At 44.8% G+C, this 12,281-nt stretch overlaps 1 protein-coding gene across 1 annotated transcript in view; it reads right to left on the bottom strand.

The window, feature by feature from the left end:
- TRPC7 (transient receptor potential cation channel subfamily C member 7) overlaps window positions 1-12,281 on the bottom strand; it is a 147,081-nt gene that overhangs the window by 89,266 nt on the left and 45,534 nt on the right. The gene's annotated exons all lie outside the window — the stretch shown is intronic.

The raw sequence follows: 12,281 nt of genomic DNA on the forward strand, positions 1-12,281 counted from the left end.
AAAATGCTCATCTGCTCAGTGACCAGAGGAATGCATTTGAAAATAGGCGCAGCATAGAATTTTACATCTGCTAAGTTAGAGGAAAAAATCCTAAAAATACCCAGTGCTTGCCAAGTATTGATGAAACCAGTTCAGTTGTATAATATTGTTGATATTAAAAATAGCATAGCCATTTGAGAAAATAATTTTGCAAAGTGTTTCACAAATATTTGTGTTCTTTGACCGAATAACCTCACTCTTAGAAATTCATTGTTTGCAAATAGAAAAGGAGGAAAGAAAAGTGCTGCATGGTGATAACAGTGAAAGATAAATATACATCAAAAGTGGATGTTCACAAGTGGGGAAGATACATAAATAATGGTACATCAGTGTTGTGCTGGCAGAAAAAAATAATGATTGTAGAAAAACAGCAAAATGTTTACCTTTAGATGTTAAGTGAATCAAATCATAAAATTATTTAATCTATAGCTGTAAGTATGTAAACATGCCTGCACGTGGCTAAGAACCAGAAGAATATAAACAAATGAAAACTGACATATGGGGCATGTGATTGTAGATGATTCTTTGCGTTGTATTTTTCTCATTGTTATAATGCAGTTTGTGCAGTAAATATAATAAGTAAGTTTATAAAGGCAAATGTGAAGACAGCCTCGGGGGTTCTGTGTCTGTTGTGGAATGTATGGAATGAAGGCACTTGAGCACCACTTCCGCTTCTGGGCTCCTGACTCCTACCTCGTGTGTCTCCTCCTCCATGGCCTCCCTTCCTCCTGAATGCCCTCACCTGACCATCTGCAGTTCTCCAGACATTAGCACACTTTTGTGCTTCCCCCACTGTCTTCTCCATTTGAGTATCTTCATCCCCCTTTTCTTTGGCTCTCTGACCCGCCTTTCAGACTCTGACTCAGCAGCTACCCATTCTTCCTCCTTGAAGGTTTCCCACATAATTTTTGCCTGAATTACTCTTTCCTTTCCTTGTTAGATAAAAGGTAGATTTGGTATGTGTAGCCCTTTGGGATATAAGCTCCTAATGGCAGGGGCTGGGTCCCACTTATCTTTTTAGTGTCTACAGATTAAGCTGCTAATGGGTGTCACATGGGTACTTCCTCCTTTAAGCTTGCAAGTCTCTGTTCAGTAAGAGCCAAAAGCTTTCAGAAGGGGGGGAGCAAAGCAGTCAGATGATGACATATCAGGTGGGTTTATTATAGAATAATTATAAAAATTGATTTGTAATTTCTTCAGGATGCAATTTGTGGCCAAATTATTAGTAATTTAGTTAATCAAACAGTGATATTTTGTATTTAAATTACCTTTCTTCCCCTCTCCATCCCTCCCTCTTCCTTCCTTCCCTCCCTTCCTTCCTTCCTTCCTTGTTTTTAAATAAAATAAGGTCAGCAGTCATTATCTGCATTTCCATGGACTCGATGCCATAGTTGTAGAAAGAATGAGATAAGTAATGCCTAATATCTAGTAGTTTATCATGGGCTACTTCCCTGTTTATCTCATTTTGATTCTCAAGAGAACCCTGAACGTTTCCTCAACAGCATTTAGGAGTGCATCTCACTTTGAATGTGTGGTTGTAGTTCAGAAAAATAAGAACTGTAAGGAAACTCAAGTATGGTGCATTCATTCACTCTATCAAATTCAATAAATATTTTTAAGAATCTTCTACTTGCATGGGTCTGCTCTAGGCTAGGGATACAGTGGTGAGCTGCTGCCACAGAGTTCACTGTGTTGGGGAAATAGATGATAATAAGTAAACAAGTGATAGAAAAGAGGACACAAGGGCAGAGGGTGGCTGATGAGGGAGGGTATAACATGGCGGCCACACTCAGATAAGGTGGTCAGGAGGGTCTCTCTGTGAAGGAGACAGTTGATCAGAGTTTTGAATGATGAGAAGGACACAGCTAGCAGAGATTTGAGGGAAGGGGATCAGTAACTTCTCTGGGGTGGGAACGAATGTGGACCATGTAAGGAGCAGAGAGGCAGGCCCACAGATAGACCGTTACCCAGCAAGTCCCTTCAGCCACTGGGAGCTGCTTTGCCCAGAACTGCCTGAGAAGTTATGCCCCTCACTTGGGGGCAGCCTGCAGCTAATGGCTGCATGACCCAGGTGTGCACAGGCCAGGCCCCTTGCCTCGGTGTGGGCCGTGGTCTGTAGTGCTCCTCACACTCCAGAACTCCCCCACGAGACCAGACTGAAGTCAGGCTTCACTGAAACCACATAGCCTAACTTCTTCTCCTGCCCTGTCCTGCCTCACCCTGCCCCGTCCTGCTCCTGTTCTTCAGGGCAGGTTTCTCCCAGGAACACTCAGTTGCACAAGGACCATTCAGGCTCTGCTTCTGGCCATGAAGCTTATTAGACTGTGAGCTCCCTGACTGAGGGCAGGGACTGTGCCTGTCTTGTTCACTTTCAGATGGAAGATTTAAGCAGAGGCATGATACTATCTAACTACTTAAAATTTTTTCTGTTGCTTGTGTATGTGTGTGTGTGTGTGTGTGTGTGTGTATGTGTGTGTGGGAGGGTAGGGGGGTGGGGATGAGGAGGGGAGGGAGAGCGCAGAGGTAGCTAGACCAGTCAGAGGTTACTACAGTCATTCAGGAAAGATACAAGTATGGTTGTTTTATGTAAATGGAAGTGTCTATATTAAGCAAAGATTTTCACCACAATTTTACTTACAAAATTCCTCTGCCATCAAGAAATTAGCAGGTGACCTGAGGCAGATGAATGTTGATAAAAGAATAATGTGTTATGTATCTAAAGAGAGGACTGTATAAAAGATCAGTGCTCACTATGACTCAGAATCCATAGAGGAGCATCTAGTACAGAAATAATGGGACAGAAATGTGAAGTTGGTCTTTAGCATAATTACTGGAGTTAGTCACAGGTTTTTGGGGTAGAGGGAACTGTAATGTCTAAGATCTGTTTGAATCTGGGATAGAAGTAACAGTTTAAAAATGAATCTTGTTCTTTGCACTTTAGTAGATGCATGTGATTTGTACCTATTCCTTGGGGGCATTGGGGATTTACATTCCTCCCTTGAATGCTCTTCAGATTCCTCTCTTCATATTAACTCTCAAATCAGAATGTAATAATCTGGCTCTGACTATCTTAACGCAGCACACGATGAGTGTAATGACAGTTACACAAGCTAAGGCCACAGGCTTAGGGAACATGATAACCAAGGAGAGGAAAGATGATCTAAAGCAGGGGTCCCCAAACTACAGCTCACGGGCCACATGCGGCCCCCTGAGGCCATTTATCCGGCCCCCACTGCACCTCCGATAGGGGCACCTCTTTCATTGGTGGTCAGTGAGAGGAGCACAGGATCCATCCTCATCCTGTGCTCTGGGAGTACTGTATGTGGCGGCGCCACAAAGCGCAGCATGGCTCACGTATAGTACTACTTCCGGTGACGTGGGATGCACGCATCACGGCTCCGGAAGCGCGTCATATCACCTGTTACGGCTAGCAGTGACAAATATGGAACCGGACATTGACCATCTCATTAGCCAAAAGCAGGCCCATAGTTCCCATTGAAATACTGGTCATTTTGTTGATTTAAATTTACTTGTTCTTTATTTTAAATATTGTATTCCCATTTTTTTTTACTTTAAAATAAGATATGTGCAGTGTGCATAGGGATTTGTTCATAGTTTTTTTTATAGTCCGGCCCTCCAATGGTCTGAGGGACAGTGAACTGGCCCCCTGTGTAAAAAGTTTGGGGACCCCTGATCTAAAGGATTATCCATTCATGCAAATATTTTATGTTGAAAGAACTGAGCAAAAGGCAGGACAATAATAAAATGGCAATAGTTTTCTGCCCTATTGTGCCAGCCTGTACGTTGAGGGTGTGAAATCTTTTTTTGCAGATGTGCCATAGTATCTGCTCTTTAGAGAGAGTTGCATCAGGTGCCTCACAGCAGCAGGCATGAGGGAAAGGGGGAGAGGAGGCATGAGGTGCTCTGCTTTTCTCCCTTAAAGCTGAGCGAGGCAGGGTGGGGGCTGGCCACTCAGGCTAATGAGTGCGGGAGCCTCCTATGACCCACTGGGGAGCACTCAAGTGACCCAATCTCCCCTCCTAGGACAAGGACCCATAGCCTCTCTCTAGTAGTGCAGAGCCACCTGGGCGCCACCCACCTCTCTGCTCCATCCCTGAAACTGCTGTGCCAGAACCAGTGTTAAAGGTGCTCTGGATGCTTAGAGCTCTTTTCCAGAATTAACAACCCAGCAGGGAGCCAGGTCAGCAATGGAGGGAGTAGAGATGATGACCCCATGCTCTGAAGCCAGCCTGGAACATCATTTAAAAGTCTGATGATTGATTTCTAATCACAAGGGAATTACAGCTATTTGGAGAAGCATTAAAGTCTGTGGCTTCTCAGGCCCTGGCCGGTTGGCTCAGTGGTAGAGCGTCGGCCTGGCATGCAGAAGTCCCAGGTTCGATTCCCGGCCAGGGCACACAGGAGAAGCGCCCATCTGTTTCTCCACCCCTCCCCCTCTCCTTCCTCTCTGTCTCTCTCTTCCCCTCCTGCAGCGAGGCTCCATTGGAGCAAAGATGGCCCAGGCGCTGGGGATGGCTCCTTGGCCTCTGCCCCAGGCGCTAGAGTGGCTCTGGTCGCGACAGAGCAACGCCCCGGAGGGGCAGAGCATCGCCCCCTGGTGGGCAGAGTGTCGCCCCCTGGTGGGTGTGCCGGGTGGATCCCGGTCAGGCGCATGCGGGAGTCCTGTTTCCAGCTTCAGAAAAATACAAAAAAAAAAAAAAAAAAAAAAAAAAGTCTGCGGCTTCTCACTTTATACCATCTATTCATTTACTTAACACCCAGCCCGCTCTGTGTTCAGAGACCAAGATGAATGAGGAGAGATCCCACCTTCTAGGAGCTCAGTCTTTACAATAACTAGACTCATCAGAGAGCCTTGGAAAAGCACAGTCCCCAGGCTCCCACTCAGAAGAAATGGATTAGAAACTCTGGGCTGGGCTACCAGCATTGGTGTTTTTTATAAAACCCCAGATGGTTTCATTGTGTAGCTAATTTTGAGAATCTAGTTTGTCCTAGAGAGATACAGAAGTTTGAGTTTGATCTAACCATTCATTTGGTATAAAGAGTTGCAGGGCATCCTTGGAGAACCGCAGTCTTTGTCCCCAGGGGTATACAGTGAAGAGGTTATGGCCTCAGATCCTGAAAACTATCCTAGAGACTCTCAGCAGGGCATGCTACTGTCCTTACCTCTACCCCAGGGACATTAGAGATGGTGTCCAGACACATTTTTGGTTGACACACTTGGGGGGGGGGGGGTTGTGTGCTACTTACTGACAGCTAGTGGGTAGAGGCTAAGGAAATTGCTAACTATCCTGTCATGCAGTGGTCCCCAACCTCTTTTGGGCCACAGACTGGTTTAATGTCAGAAAATATTTTCACGGACTGGCCTTTAGGGTGGGACGGATAAATGTATCACATGACCGAGACAAGCATCAAGAGTGAGTCTTAGACGGATGTAACAGAGGGAATCTGGTCATTTAAAAAAATAAAACATTGTTCAGACTTAAATATAAATAAAACAAAAATAATGTAAGTTATTTATTCTTTCTCTGCGAACCGGTACCAAATGGCCCACGGACTGGTACCGGTCCGCGGCCCGGGGGTTGGGGACCACTGCTGTAATGCACAGGACAGTGCCCACAACAAAAACTATCTGGCCCCAGTTGCCAATTGTGCTGAGGTTGAAAAACCTGGTGTAGTCTTAAGGGTAATTCTGCTTAAAGTCAACATGACAAACAGCTTTTATTAGGTAACATTTATTATGAACTTACCGTGTTCTAGCTACATTGTGTGTTAACAAATATTAACTATTGTTCTTAGGTACTACTATCCCCATTAGATAAGAAAACTGGGGCTCAGAGAGAAATACCTCATCTATATCTAGTGGAACAAATAAAGGACTGGGCTTTGAACATGTGCAGTCAGGTTCCTACATTGTATTATTGCCCAACAGGTTCTATTTTCTTCTCCTGATAGTTTTCCAGGCAGTAAAGTGATATGTATATACCTGAATTAGTCCTTCTTAAGATTTATTACTTGAAAAAGCAAAACTTCTTTTTCTATGTGAAAGACAGCGCCTCTGAGCCAGGAGATTAATGGACATTGATCATTTTTGTGCCATGTGGCCAGACGAGGGTCACAGAAGTGCTGAGAGGAATCCTAGAGAGGAGGCTGATGGATACTCTTGGCACCAGTGGATTCAAGCAGTGTTTGGCAGCCCACAGGCATCCTGCGGCGCGGTTTGGGGTCATGCCTGACCACAGACTGTGTTTCTGACAACTCTGCTCTTCTTAACTCTGAGCATCTGCTGGAACGATGCCTGAGCAGGAAAACGCAGTGGGGGAGTGTCTGCTCAGGGCATGTGCGCTTCTGACTGACCTCTCCAGTGTCCTCTAGAAATCCTGGTTTCCCCAGGTCCCCTTTGCTCACTGGCCCTGTGCAGATGGAGGGAATGAAACGAAACCCAGCAGAGGTCATCTGCTGTCTCTCTAGCGTCTCTGCACCAAGGCGAGGACTTTCAGCCAGTCCTGCAACTCCTGCTGGGCCTCATTGTCTCCTAAGCCAGGAGGCACCGTTAGGGTTGGAGCAGTGTCTGTCCTACCTGGAGACCCCTGCAGGCTGGTGGATCAACTAACTTACTTAAAGACACAGGTCTAGTAAGTGGAGAACCTGCCTGAGCAGGCAGGCTCCTGGTCCTAACTCTGCATCGTTACCCAATGTTTTCTTCTCTTGGGAGTTTTGATCAGTTAGAAAATTGACCCATTTGCAGCATGACTCTAAAATGTGCAGAAGATGGTGATTTTTGGAAGAAAGAAGCCAAGGGACTAATGCTGGGGTTAGAGGCCCTGGGCAATTTTAGTCAGAGTGGCAGTGTGAGTGGAGAGTGGACTTGGCCCCATGCCCCTCCCCTCTAAGCTGCCCCTCCCTCCTTGGCTTTCTTCTCTGAGGGCAACCTTCTGGGTGCTGTGCCTTGTGGGCACATCTTGTGCACCTCTGCGTCTCATGTCTATGAAAGAATTTTGAAATGAAGCTGAGAGAGAGAATAGAGGTTCATGGAGGACATGGACATGGTGTGTTAACCATTTTTTGTAGACATTTTCTGTTTTTATTAAGAACACAGGCTGCTGCCAAAGAATTTATAATCTTGTCTTAGCTGGGCTTTTGGATCTATCTCTTCAGCACTCTCTTCTCCCAATTCCCACAAAATTTTTTCTGAACTTTTTTTTTTTTACTTTTTTTAGTCTGTCTTCTACTTTAGGGAATGATACTGCTCCCTACTTACAGAGGAGTTAAGGCTATTAATATGAATTCCCTCAACTTTCCTCCTTTTGATAATCATTAGTGCTATTTGCCAAATAACTCTATTTTTCTCTCCCTCCAAACATATAGCAGGGTTGTACTTCCTGGCCCTTCTTGTGGTAGGGTGAATGATGTGACTAGGTGACAGCATTTCATTGCTGATGTGAGCCTACCCAGGGCTGGACTTCCCTGTGGCAGGGCGGAGGCATTTGAGGTGGTGACTATTCTGTCACCTTTGGTTCCTCAGGGAATTCTATTCCTAGATGGCAATAGGATGAGCCCTACATAAACCTCCATTCATTAAAAGCCACACAACTTTGGTTGTGCTTGTCAATGCAGCATGACTTTGACTATCTTGATTAATATCCTGTCCCTTTGCCCAGCAAATGTGCTGCATCTGTACCCACCCCTGTCACCCTCCAGCTTTATCAGAGGGATCAGCTCTCTCCCTTTCTATCTTGATCTTTACAACCATTCTGACTAAAGTCCTCCAATGGCTTCCTAATCTTAAAAGAACAAAACCAAAATCCTTTATCAGGTCTAAAAGCCCCTGCATGGTTTGGTCCCTGTCTGCTCTTTAGACCTCTCCCCACACCCTACTCTTCATGTCTTCTAATCCAGACACATTAACCTTCTTTAAGTTCCTCTTAGGTGCCGTGTTTCCTCTCACCACAGTGCCTTTGAACATGCTTTGAACATCTTTTTTCTTTTCTTTTTTTTCTTCCAGAAATGTCCTCCCCATCTCTGGTTAATTTTTCTTAGAGCAAGCATGAGTTCTTCAGAGGAACCTTCATTGACCTCCTTGATCAGGTCACATCTGCTTTTGGGAGTTATAATATGATTTTTTCCCCTTTTATAATGCTTACTTCAGTTGCGGTGTTATAATCTATTAGTGTGATGCTTTGATTACTGTTGTGGCTGATATCATGCCATTTTTATTCACCACCATGTCCCCAGTAATTAGCATAGCACACTTTGTAGCCACTCAGTGAATACTTGTTGAATGTGTGAATGAGCATATACAGCTATACTGTTCACTTAGGTCACCACTGGACACATGTGGCTATTAAATTTAAATTAACTTAAACGTATTAAGAATTCAGGTTCATAATTACGTTAGCCTATCTCAAGTGCTAATTAGCCATATGAGGTTAGTGGCTACCATATTAGAAAGTGAAAAATAGAAGATTTCCATCATAACAAACTTCTGTTGGATACCACTGGCAGGATAAAGGCCACATGTCTATGCATAGTATGGAATGCCCTCAAGGATCTGGTTTATTTCCCGTGGTGACACAGCGACAGGGGAACATCCCCTCTAAACATGTTCCATACACATGCCACCCTTCAGGCGTCTGTGACTTTTTAACTGTCACTCTCTCTGCCTGAGTTGTCCTTCCTCAGCTCTCTATGCCTCGGGTGCCGTCTTGCCCGCACCTCTCATCCTTTCTGGCCTGTCTCAAGGGGTTTCCTTTCTGAGAAACATTTCCTGAGGTCCAGACTGAGCTGGTCAGTGCTTCATCTGGCCTTCATTTGGTCCCCTTCCCATTCCTGTTTGCTTTGGTAGGATAGGATTGTAACCCTTTGTTCAAACATCTCTGTTCTGGTTGCTACATGAACCCCTCAAGGGCAAAGGCTGGGTCTTGGTCTACTCAGTCTTCCCCGTGCTCAGCACACAGAGGGGAGGGGGCAGTAGACAGCAGTGAATGTTAAATGATGAGTGAGTAAATGAGTGGAATTCATAGGGGCTATTATTTTCTTAATACGACAGTATGAAGAAAGGGAACTGTGGTACTGAGTAGGGCTAGTGAGGGTTTCTCCCTGAAGTCCTCGCCCCTCCCATGGTCCTGTCCCAAGGCTTTTATTTCCTGTGAGTCTAGCTTTCTGAGCCAGGAATCACCAGGAGCTTGGCAGAGTCAGGAAATGGCACCTCTGAACTCCTAGAGATGGAAGGCTTGGTGGAGAGGAGCAGGGTTTTTTTTTTTTTTTTTAAGATTTTATGTATTCATTATAGAGAGGAGAGAGAGAGAGAGAGAGAGAGAGAGAGAGAGAGAGAGAGAGAGAGAAAGAGAGAGAGAGAGAGAAGGGGGGAGGAGCAGGAAGCATCAACTCCCATATGTGCCTTGACCAGGCAAGCCCAGGGTTTCGAACCGGCAACCTTCAACATTTCCAGGTTGACGCTTTATCCACTGCGCCACCACAGGTCAGGCGAGGGGCAGGTTTTTGAGGAAAGTGAGGAGTCTCATCTGCTAGAAAGAAAGATGGCTGGCACCATGATTAGATTCCCCAAATCAAGCCACATGCCAAGATGCTAGAACCGGGGCCACCTGGAAGTCCAAAAGAGCTAACTGCTATGAACTCTACTTTGCTTAGCTAGTGAAGAGCAGAGGCTACTGCTGCTGTAGTTGCAGCATACCTGCTGCTCTGATGGCTCTTAAAGGGCAAAACTGTGTCTTATTCTGCTCAGGAGCCTCAGCAGGCTAATCGGTGTCTGTGGAGCTCATAGGTGGTGGCTAAAAGAACTAGTCAGATGGAAGTAACGACCCTCACTGGTGATGCTGACTGAGAGAGATGTGCTTTCTGCAGTAGGAGTAACATAATTGTGGACAAAGATATCTACAATATGTTTTTCTTTTCTTTTTTGTATCAGACCTTTGCTTAGTTATGTCCAAAGAGGCCTGCATCTCCTTTAAAGGTAGAGTTAAGTCCCTCATTGTGCAAAACAGGACCTTCTGGGTCTCTTTGTCCTGCACTTCTTTGGTAGTTGAGCCTGGAGGACTCATGCCTACAAAATTCTTCGAGGAACTAGGAGATTCACCAGGTCCTCATTAAGACAGACTTGGAGTCAGGAAGAAGGAAGAGATGACGTGTGTGTGTGTGTGTGTGGGGGGGGTCAGCCCTGTAGCCTAGAGACAAAGCAGTAAAGGGCAGAGAGGGAGGGGTGACCATGAAGGCCCAGGTGTGTCCTCAGACTGGTTGGACAGAGCAGCGAGGATTGCGCCTGGGTCTTTGTGGCTGGTCACTCAGCGGTAACCACGTGCCAGACACTGGGTTCCCTTTACAGGTGCAGCCTGGGCCCAGCCAAACCTAAACAGATTCAGAGACTGTTGGGTCCTCCTGGTTGGTGGGTCTAGAAGTCTTCTAAACATTTATTCAGAGTTGATATTCTGTGCTCGAGTTTTCGAGACTGTTATATGGACAACTAGTTTCATCAGATGCTTTGTAAGAAATAGAGCTCTGTGATAACATAATACATATTGTTCCCTTCTTTTAGAGTAGCAGTGCATTTTAAAGCCTCTATAATGTTTTTAAGCAATTAAATCTACTTTATTTATTTGAATATGTAAGCTTTCTTATGGTAATACCTGTTAGCAGCTCATGAAACTGCCAAGAACAGCTAGTTAGCTTTAATCATTGAATTTAAGGTTTGCTTTGATATCACGTGGGCAGAGCCATAGGAATTTTTTGAGGTTGTATATTTTAGCCTTAAGACTAGATATCTGGTATAAAAGGCCGTGTATTTGTAAATAGGCCTTGGCGCTAGTCATTTCATAACTCAAAAGACTCAGGATTAGATTGTGTCCAGGCAAGCATGCTAAAGTTCATAAATCAAAACTGAATCTCATTATGATATTAAATCTTTTTAATATTAGATATTTTCACTGGTAAATCATAATAGAATAAATGTCAGTGAAAATGGTGAGCCTGCCTGCCATCGCCTGATGACATGTGTTTGCGAGAATCTCCCCACTGGGGGTCTTCAAGTGTGCAAGGCTGGCATTTCATGCAGCTCATTCCTCGCTGGCCCACCTATGGATGGCAGCAGAAACTTGACATTCATGATGGGGATTTCTGAGACATTTATGACCCCCTAATTAGCAGATACTACTACTGTCAATGATTGCCCCCTTAAAGCCTTTTTATTCCGACTGGAGCATCATGTGCTTGGAGCATTTCACTTTTTCTTCTTGCTCATCACTTTGGCTGTTTTGTACTTAGTAGTTGACAAAAAAAGACTTCTGAACTAGCTGACTGATCTACCTTCAGTGACAGTTTTGCTAAGGTACTTGGGTTTATGTTACAGAAAAATAGTGAATGTGTGCATCTCCTGGGCTGTTGTAACTGCTCCTGAATGGCCACACCTGTGCATGTGAGTCTGCAAGTGCTAAGCTTCTGTTCTTTGGGTTTTCAGAGCCATCTTCACCTCTCACCCTGTGCTGGAGGTAGGGGTGCTCTGGCTCGGTGAGGGAAGGTCATGCTCGTGGTTCTGGAAGCTCAGGCTCATCTTTACCCTTCCCAGTCTCCACAGCAGGCTTGTTTGAACTTCAAGGCCATGAATATGTCAGCAACTTCAGGAAGGGATTGTGGGGCTTTGATGAAAAGCCTCAGGCTAAAAAATTAGCTTCCTTGAGCTAAAAAAAAAAAAATAGTATTGTGTTTCACACTGTAGCCTGACTCCTCCCCTCCCATCACTTGGAATATTTGCCCAAACAGCCCTTTCCATGATTTATCCACTTTAGATTTGGGACTCAGTCTTAAAAGAAAGGGCTGTTTTTCGTAGAATTTTTGATTATTATTAAAAGTAAAAGGGCAGGAAGTTTTTATCAAACTTAGAAGCTATCTCTAGATGAATTCCACAGATATATGTGTTTTGTTGAAGGATGGGTTTACTCCACACAAATTAAGACAATCAGACTAGAAGAGAAATGCCCAGAGACTGCTTTGGGGGCACTGAAGATCTATCTTCCCAGTGTTGAACCTGTGAAGAAGCTGGGGGACCCCTGGAAGACTAGCAGCTAGCCTGCTGTGTGAAAAGCACATTGATACATAACATGGCTTTGGACCTTTGATCTTTTGAGCTCTGCAGTGTCCCTGAGGATGCATGACGTCATCTAACGTAAGAGCAGATTCTGAAGACTCCAGAGCACATCTAAACTGGAACCATG

The sequence above is a fragment of the Saccopteryx bilineata genome, chromosome 4 (genome assembly GCF_036850765.1).
Source record: "Saccopteryx bilineata isolate mSacBil1 chromosome 4, mSacBil1_pri_phased_curated, whole genome shotgun sequence".
Classification (NCBI taxonomy): Eukaryota; Metazoa; Chordata; class Mammalia; order Chiroptera; family Emballonuridae; genus Saccopteryx; species Saccopteryx bilineata.